General features: G+C 32.0%; 1 non-coding gene across 1 annotated transcript; it reads right to left on the bottom strand.

Moving 5' to 3' along the window:
- Window positions 1-465: 465 nt before the first annotated feature.
- Window positions 466-538, bottom strand: TRNAA-AGC (transfer RNA alanine (anticodon AGC)). Its single transcript has one exon. It is a non-coding gene; the product is annotated as a tRNA-Ala (tRNA).
- Between the last annotated feature and the right edge of the window lie 7,961 nt (window positions 539-8,499).

Genomic DNA, 8,499 nt, shown 5'->3' on the forward strand with positions numbered 1-8,499 from the left:
ACAAACTAACAGTTTAAAATCTACATACATGAATAAATATTATTACGTACATTTATTTTTAATATTTATATAAAATTTATGTAACAAAATGTACATGTAACAATAAAAACGTGTATGTAATATTTGTTCATGTCTTGCGGCTCTCAAACATCTGAAGTTTATCATATGTGGTTCTTAACGTTAAACAAGTTTGGGCACTTCTGGCATAAAACATAATCGGTTGCAGAGATTTGTCTATATTGAAACATACCGATGCCACAGTTAGCTTAAATTGTGTGATACTAACACGACTCTTTGTAAGAAAATGAATAAAATAGTCATTCTTGTATATACATAAATTGGAAGGAAAAATTACTTACATTTGTGTTGAATAAAGTAAGTAATTATTAAACAACTTGTAACAGACAGAAACTTTTTTACGAAATATAAGTCTAGTAATTGTGGAACCTTTTGAAAATGATCAATTGGAGACGCCGGGTATCGATCCCGGTACCTCTCACATGCTAAGCGAGCGCTCTACCACTTGAGCTACGTCCCCTATTTCCCAAATTTTAATAGTACAATATTTAATTAAGATAAATATCGAGATTTATTTTTGTTTTGTTTTTTAACGTTAAAAATGTATTAGAACTTGTTTAGCTAGAGGCACAAATGTATGTCAGTAAGTGCCGTCAGATTAGTCAACACCTAGACAAGCCCTATTTTACATATAAGGTTTCTTCTGTATCGTTTCTTGGTTCACTTAGTACTATAAAAACTTTATAAAATATCTGAAATAATAAAATACGTATCTGTTTGTTTGTTTGTTTGTTTTTGAATTTCGCACAAAGCTACTCAAGGGCTATCTTTGCTAGCCGTCTCCAATTAGGCAGTGTAAGACTAGAGGGAAGGCAGCTAGTCATCACTACCCACCACCAACTCTTGGGCTACTCTTTTACCAACGAATAGTGGGATTGAACGTACATTATAACGCCCCCACGGCTGAAAGGGCGAGCATGTTTGGCGCGAAGGGAATGCGAACCCGTGACCCTCAGATTACGAGTTGCACATCTTAACACGCTTGGCCATGCCGGGCCGATAAAATATGTAACGTCCCTTTCTTCCCTCAAAATATGATCAGTTTATCTTAAAACAAAGTCATGAGTCTAATGATAAAAGTGAGTTAATATAAAATAAAAGAATATTTCTGTCACATAAAACTAACATTTCAAAGTTTGTAAGTAAATGTTATGTTTCTAATGCAGCATATCTTCATCTTTATTAACATGTCTTTATTTGTGTAAAACTTTATCAAACATATGTTATGTTACAGAAATATTCTTTTATTTTATATTAACTCACTTTTATCATTAGACTCATGACTTTGTTTTAAGATAAACTGGTCATATTTTGAGGGAAGAAACGGACGTTACGTATTTTATAACTTCAGATATTTTATAAAGTTTTATAGTATTAAGTGAACCATGAAATGGTTCAGTAGAAATATTATACGTGAAATAGACCTTGTCTGGGTATTACCTAACCTGGCGTTCACCATGTAACGTGTGTTCTTATCGCTTGTTAAACCAGTTCTAATATACCTACAGGGCTTAAAAGTATCAGATTTTATTATCATTGACTATTATACAAGAAAAAGTTTCAAAAGGTTTATGTATCTCAAATGGTAGAGCGCTCGCTTAGGAGCAAGATATACCTTTCCTCGAGTGGTGGGTTCTTACGTTAAGGCCATGAGAGTCGCGGGTTCGAGTCCCCGTCGTACCAAGCATGCTTGCCCTTTCAGCAGTGAGGGCGTTATAATGTGACGGTCAATTCCACTATTCGTTGGTAAAAGTGTACCCCAAGAGTTGGTGGTGGATTGTGATGACTAGTTGCCTTCCCTCTAGTCTTACACTGCTAAATTAAGGATGGCTAGCGCAGATAGCCCTCATGTAACTTTGCGCGAAATTCAAAAATGAAAAACAAACAAAATATTACGTTAAAAGTAATAACCTGAAGGACATTTCTTTTAAAGAAGTGCTTCAACTTTAATACCTTTGAATGGTATTTCAGTTGAACAGTTCATCATGGCAATAAGTGCGCTGTCAGATGCAAATATGAATATGGAGTTAAATGTATTAGATCTAGAACATAAAACGGTGTTACTTTGTACAGAAGGAATGACTTTTGAACAAATGGTAGACACAGTAGAATTGTTATACAAAGTTGGTAGTATACAATCGATAGTTTAGAGACCTGAGAGGTATGAGATTTAGTTTAAGTATTCGTATGGAACATTTACACCTCAAATGTTTCCTATGCGCGATACCTTCCTATTTATTCAAGAATTACAATTCAAACTACCTTAGAACAAAATGATAGTTCTGACGGGAGATTTCAATAGCATTTTGGAATTATGTTGGCTCATACAATCAATCAGACTAAAACGGGATCTATTGTATTAGTCTGATTGATTGTACGAGCTAACATAATTTAGTGGATGTGTGGATAAAATTCCATCCCACGGAGACGCAATATACATGGAAAAGAATCTATCAAGATAAAATTATTCAATCGCGGATAGATAAACTTTTACTTTCCAATAACAACATAAATCATGTAAAATCATGTAAAATCACTTTCTGCACATTTACAGACCACGACCCAGTTACATGTAACTTTGATTTTAATCGGTTACCTCGAGGACTTGACATTTGGATCCTCAATAATTCGATTTTAAGAGGAGAGGAATATCAAAAAATGATAAATCGAATTATTGATAGTGAAATAAAACTTATCAATAAATATATTTTGATGATGAGATGGTACGAACAACTAAAACACAAATTTATTGTATATTCCAAAATATTTTCTATACGTAGAAAATCTTCCACTATGCAGGTTAGAAAAGCTTATATTCGTGTCTAGTGAAGGCCAAACAAACCAGAAACATTAAAAGAATTAAGGACAAAGAAGAACAAATAAAATAATTTAATATAAGAAAACAGCCGGTGTCTGCTTGAGAGCAAAGATCAAATGGGTGGAAGAAGGTAAAAGGAGTTCCAAATGTTTTTCATAGTTGAACAGCAAAGACAAGGGAAAAATATGTAGATGGTTTAGTAGATGAGGAGGGTCATGTTTACAATGACCAATAAAATCTACGGGACTATATTATACAAAATTATGTAAATTTATATAAGTCGGACCAATTGTCAGAACAGGGCATGGATAATCTTCTGTCTGTGTCATCCACTAGGTTAAATGATTTAGACAGGTTAGTGTTGGAATGTACTATTAGTATTCTATATATACAGGAGGTCCTAACTTCCCTTAAGACAGGCACGTCTCCTGGGAGTGATAGGCTAACAGTAATATTCTACCAAATGTTTTTGACAACATTTATTGAAGAATTTCATCGTCTTATATCTAAAATCCACAGAACTGATACTTTACCAGAGAGTAGGACACAAAACTATTAGCTCTTGTTAGTAAAATACTGGCTAAAATTTTATAAAAAAATCATGGATCACTTAGTTTCACTACATAAATCTGGTGTAGTAAAGAATAGAGAAATCAGATACAGCTATGGTTATAAGAGATGTCATTCGTTATTTCGAGGATCAGAAATAAAGAGGAATTCTGTTGATTGACCAATCCAAAACATGTGATCGAGTTAATCATAAATATCTATTTGGTGAATATTTTATTCAATGGGTTAGAATATGTGATTTTGAAATATTTAGTCGTTTTAAATTTAATGGTTTTCACTCATCACCAACACCAATAGGTAGAGAAATACAATACGTCAGGGATGTGTCTTGTCAGCCATGCTGTAAGTTATATCAACGGAACCGCTTCATTTCAATTTATTGAATCATAAACGTATACAAGGAATATTTATCCAAAACAAAGATATTTACCTTCACTATTAGCATGTGGATGACACCACAATTACTGTAAATGACGTTAGTTCTTTATTGTACGTACGAAAAATAGTTGAACGTTTTGAAAAGCCTTAGGATCAAAGGTTAACTGGATAAAATCCAAAGGTTTATGGTTAGGCACCTTTAAGAACAGAGTTCCAACCGAGTTTCTCAATTTCAAAGAACCCTTTAACGATAAGAACGACATGACTGAACTTAATTACAATAAATGTTTAAATAAAGTATGAAATGTTATCAATAACAGGTTGAGTAGGAAATTATCTTTTAAAGGTAAAGTATTAATAATTATGTAATTAATATTGTCAGTAATATGGTAGTCCGTCCTGACCATTATATCTATGTCTGACAAATGCATGCAGAGACTTAAAACATCAATATTACGTTTATTTTGATACGATGGTATTCATATAATTCCTTAAGTGTAATAATATCCAGTGTAGCTAATGGTGACTTAACTTTACATGATATTAAATTGAAGAGACAAACATTGCGAATTAAATGTATCAATAATTATTTAAACACTAACAAATCATTATTATATAAACCTTTAATGCAGTATTACCTAAATTTATAGGGAAATCTTAAGTTAGATGGGATAGTTTTTAAATGTCATATTCAACCTTAATAGACGAAAGATATACCACAGTTTTACAAAGAATTATTGTTCGATTGGTCTGATATAGGTAAACCTGCACCAAACATGCTCGCCCTTTCAGCTGGGGCGTTATAATGTTACGATCAATCCCACTGTTCGTTGGTAAAAGAGTAGCCCAAGAGTTGGCAGTGAGTGATGATGACTAGTTGCCTTCTCCTTCAAGTGTGTTGTTTCCCACGTGTTTTTACTTCGTGGACTTACTATATATGAAGTCTCCAAGTGCACTGTTTTCCACATGCTCTTTGGTTCATGGACTTACTGTAAATGAAGTCTCTCAGTGTATTGTTTTTCCCCGTGTTCTTTAGTTTTTGGACTTACTACATATGATAAATTCTGATAGTCAGGTCCACAGAGTCTCTATATTTGAACTGGTAACTCAATCAAAACCTTTATTACATGTATATGATCTTTTTTTTTTATAGATAAGAATTAAATAAATATTTCTTTACTTCATATAAATAACTTATTTTAATGTCAATAAAACATTTATTGTATCAACAACCTGTCTTTACTCCATTATTTTGAAAACCGGATGTTTTAGATAATACTCGGTCTTCCATATTTGGATTCGTCTGTTTTTGTACATAAAATGTATAAAACGTACACATCAAGAACACAAAAACGATGGGTCTTCGTTCATATATACAGGTGAGAAGATTAAGACCCTACGTCTCAAACTTGTTACTGATATTGTATCAGGTAAGGGTGGACACGGATTTTACTGTGTTTGTTTATGTATTATAGTTCATCGACAGGCATTCATTAACGCTTTAGGAAGCAATTTATGGACCATAATCTCTTATGCTAAGTCTTTTTTTTATGAAGAAATAGTGCAGGCGTATTAAAACTTTATTCTTTAATATCGGAGTCATGACAGGTCAGAGACCAAAGCCAATTTTTTTATGATAAACTTACGATATTTATAATAACATTTCATCGTGTTCTTACCCTGAACTAACATATTGGCTACAATGATAATTGAAATTATATTAGAATTTTAAACATAATAATAAGCCGTAGATATCATGTGGAAGTTATAACACGGAATTCTACCATTAGAATATTAAATATAACGATGACTGTGTCCCTGGTGTCTTAACGCGGAACTCTACAAGCATATGTTTTTTAAGTGTTAACAAGTACGTAGACAAAGGACATATTGAAGTAAATTATAGATTTGATGTACACGTGCTATTGAACGTAATATCGACGTTAATTGAAAAAGGTACTGTGTGAATTATTGTTGTAACATAATTATTTGTGAAATAATGAAAACGCTTTGGTTCACAAGGACTAAAATCTTTTAAAAATTCAAGTGTGAACATTCTCAGATTTTGAATCCCTCAAAGTTTTTTATTCGTTTAATTGTCAAATGTCATGTCGTAAGATATCCACGCGAAAATGAGATGAAGTGATTCAGCCTCAGAAGTTATTTGGATCAAATTAACATTTGATAACATAATTGGTATTAATGTGTGTACAGTACTGTTCAGTTTGAAGTTGGGCTCAAAGCTATACAAGGGGTTATCTGTGCTATGCCCACCACAAGTATCGAAACCCGATTACTATCGTTGTTAAATCCGCAGACATACCTCTGTGTCACTGTAGGTCAATGATATTTAAATCTATACATTGTTCTGATTGAGTTATTATCAATTTTTAGTTGATTTTATTTGTATAGTTTTATTTGTGGTTTATATTAATAAGCAAGAGGGAATCTTCAATAGCCTTGCCACTTCAAAGCATTTAGAGAAGATTACATTAAATTAACATATGACACATTTTGTTATTTTAAATAGCGGTGAGTGTTGATGACTAGCTCCATTCCATCTTATCTTAAGGATGGCTAGCACAGATATTCCTCATGTATATTTGCACGAAATTCAAAATAAACAAACAAAAACCGTGAGAAAACGTGACGTTTATTCTGTGCATTGTTATTTCTCATTCACCTGTATATGTATACTTACTGTATGAGCCCAGTTTTTTTTGTTTTTTTTATAGGGATTCCTTTAGGTTAGGCAATAAGATGGTAATTCTGTTACATGAAGATTTCAATACAGGTAATACATAAGTGGTCAAAGTGTTAAAAAGTCTAATAAATTTATAAACAGTTTGTGGTTCAAAAGGGAATGAATACATTTGTTGTATTTCGTGTTGTTGACATGTGAAAGGTCAGAGTCAATGTAATATATTATCTTTTTAGATGTTTGATACAAGCTTAATATCATAAAGTAACCAAAGCAATAAATCTGTTACTATGTTTACAAAACTACATAACTCTTATCAATTTTTACAAAAATTACATAACTCTTATCAAGTTTATAAAACTACATAACTCTTATCAAATTAATAAAGCTGCATAACTCTTATCAAGTTTATACAGCTACATAAACCTTATGGTCTTATTATAATGTAGCTCAAATTTCAGAAATTAGCACACCAGTTATCACTAGTCATAAGTGGATGATATGTTTATAAATAGATAGTATTTTTACAGCTGAGCAATAAACAAAACAGTTGAATTTTACACAACAGTGATATGTTTCCAATTTAATCAAGAAAACAAACTTAAAAAATGTATGAATTTCTTTAATGAAAATCTCACGGGTGTCACAACAGAGAAACGAGGCACTTTCATTGATAACTGTGTCTGTAAAGAAATACTTCAAATAAAATATACACTTTGGTGATAGCTCATTCTTAAACTAAAATCTAAATAAAATCATTTTTCTCATGGATGGTGAACATTGTTGAATGTCAAGTAGAAATAAATTATCAGACAATTCCAGAAAAAGCCACAGACCAGATAGCCAGGAACTATCAGTTATGCCTATCTGGAGAGCTGATATTTCTGTAGTGTATATAAACCTACATGATTTTTGCCTTTTCCATGAATTATTGTTACTTGAAACAAATATGTTATTTGTCAAGATAAAACTGTTTGCTTATTTTAGAAAGAAATACACTAAATATTTTTTTATTTATCAGCCATAACTTTTGTAGATGTAGAACATTTCAACAATGAGAAGGAAATATATTAGTAAGTAATTATCAAAATATGAGCAAATAAAAGTTGTATTGTATTGTGGGGAAAAGAATTAATCCGGCGTGGTGAACTCGAACCACTGACCTATGGATAAAAGATCTCACCTATAGTACACTGCTCTTCCACCTGAGATATCATGGGATATATATACCTTCTTTCTCATTTTAAAAATTGTATTTATTAAAATGTTTTTGCTAATTATTTTATAAATTATTTTTCTGTTATTTCTTTTTAGTTTAGCATTTCATATATAATAAATCTTAAAACATTCTCTGTCTCTATATCTCTGTATCATTAAGTTACTGTAGTGTAAGTCTTACACGTATAAATAAACTACCATTCTCTGTATCATTAAGATACTGTAGTGCAAGTCTTACACGCATAAATATACTACCATTCTCTGTCTCTATATCTCTGTATCATTAAGTTACTGTAGTGTAAGTTTTTCATGTATAAATATACTACCATTCTCTGTCTCTATATCATTAAGTTATTGTAGTGTAAGCCTTACACACATAAATATACTACCATTCACAAAATTCACACCAACAACAGCTTTGCCTCAGTAACAGTGACACCCATACTGATGTCTCAGAAGTCATACCAACACTTGTAGAGGTGACGTGACTGAAAGTGGAGATAGTTTTACTATCTGGCATTTTGTTTGTAAACATAATGACTTTCTGTAACATTTATTGTATATAGGAAAGATCTGTGTTTACAGCTTTGACTGATGACTTAGACGAACCATTGCTACAAGGTAAAATGTTAATAATTTGGAACGTCTCTGACAAACCCATATTCCATCCTTCCAGCAATGACTACAGACAAAGATACATATTCATTAATCTTGTTCACAGAGACACAGTTGTGGA

This window comes from Tachypleus tridentatus, chromosome 6 (assembly GCF_004210375.1).
Source record: "Tachypleus tridentatus isolate NWPU-2018 chromosome 6, ASM421037v1, whole genome shotgun sequence".
NCBI classification, from domain to species: Eukaryota; Metazoa; Arthropoda; class Merostomata; order Xiphosura; family Limulidae; genus Tachypleus; species Tachypleus tridentatus.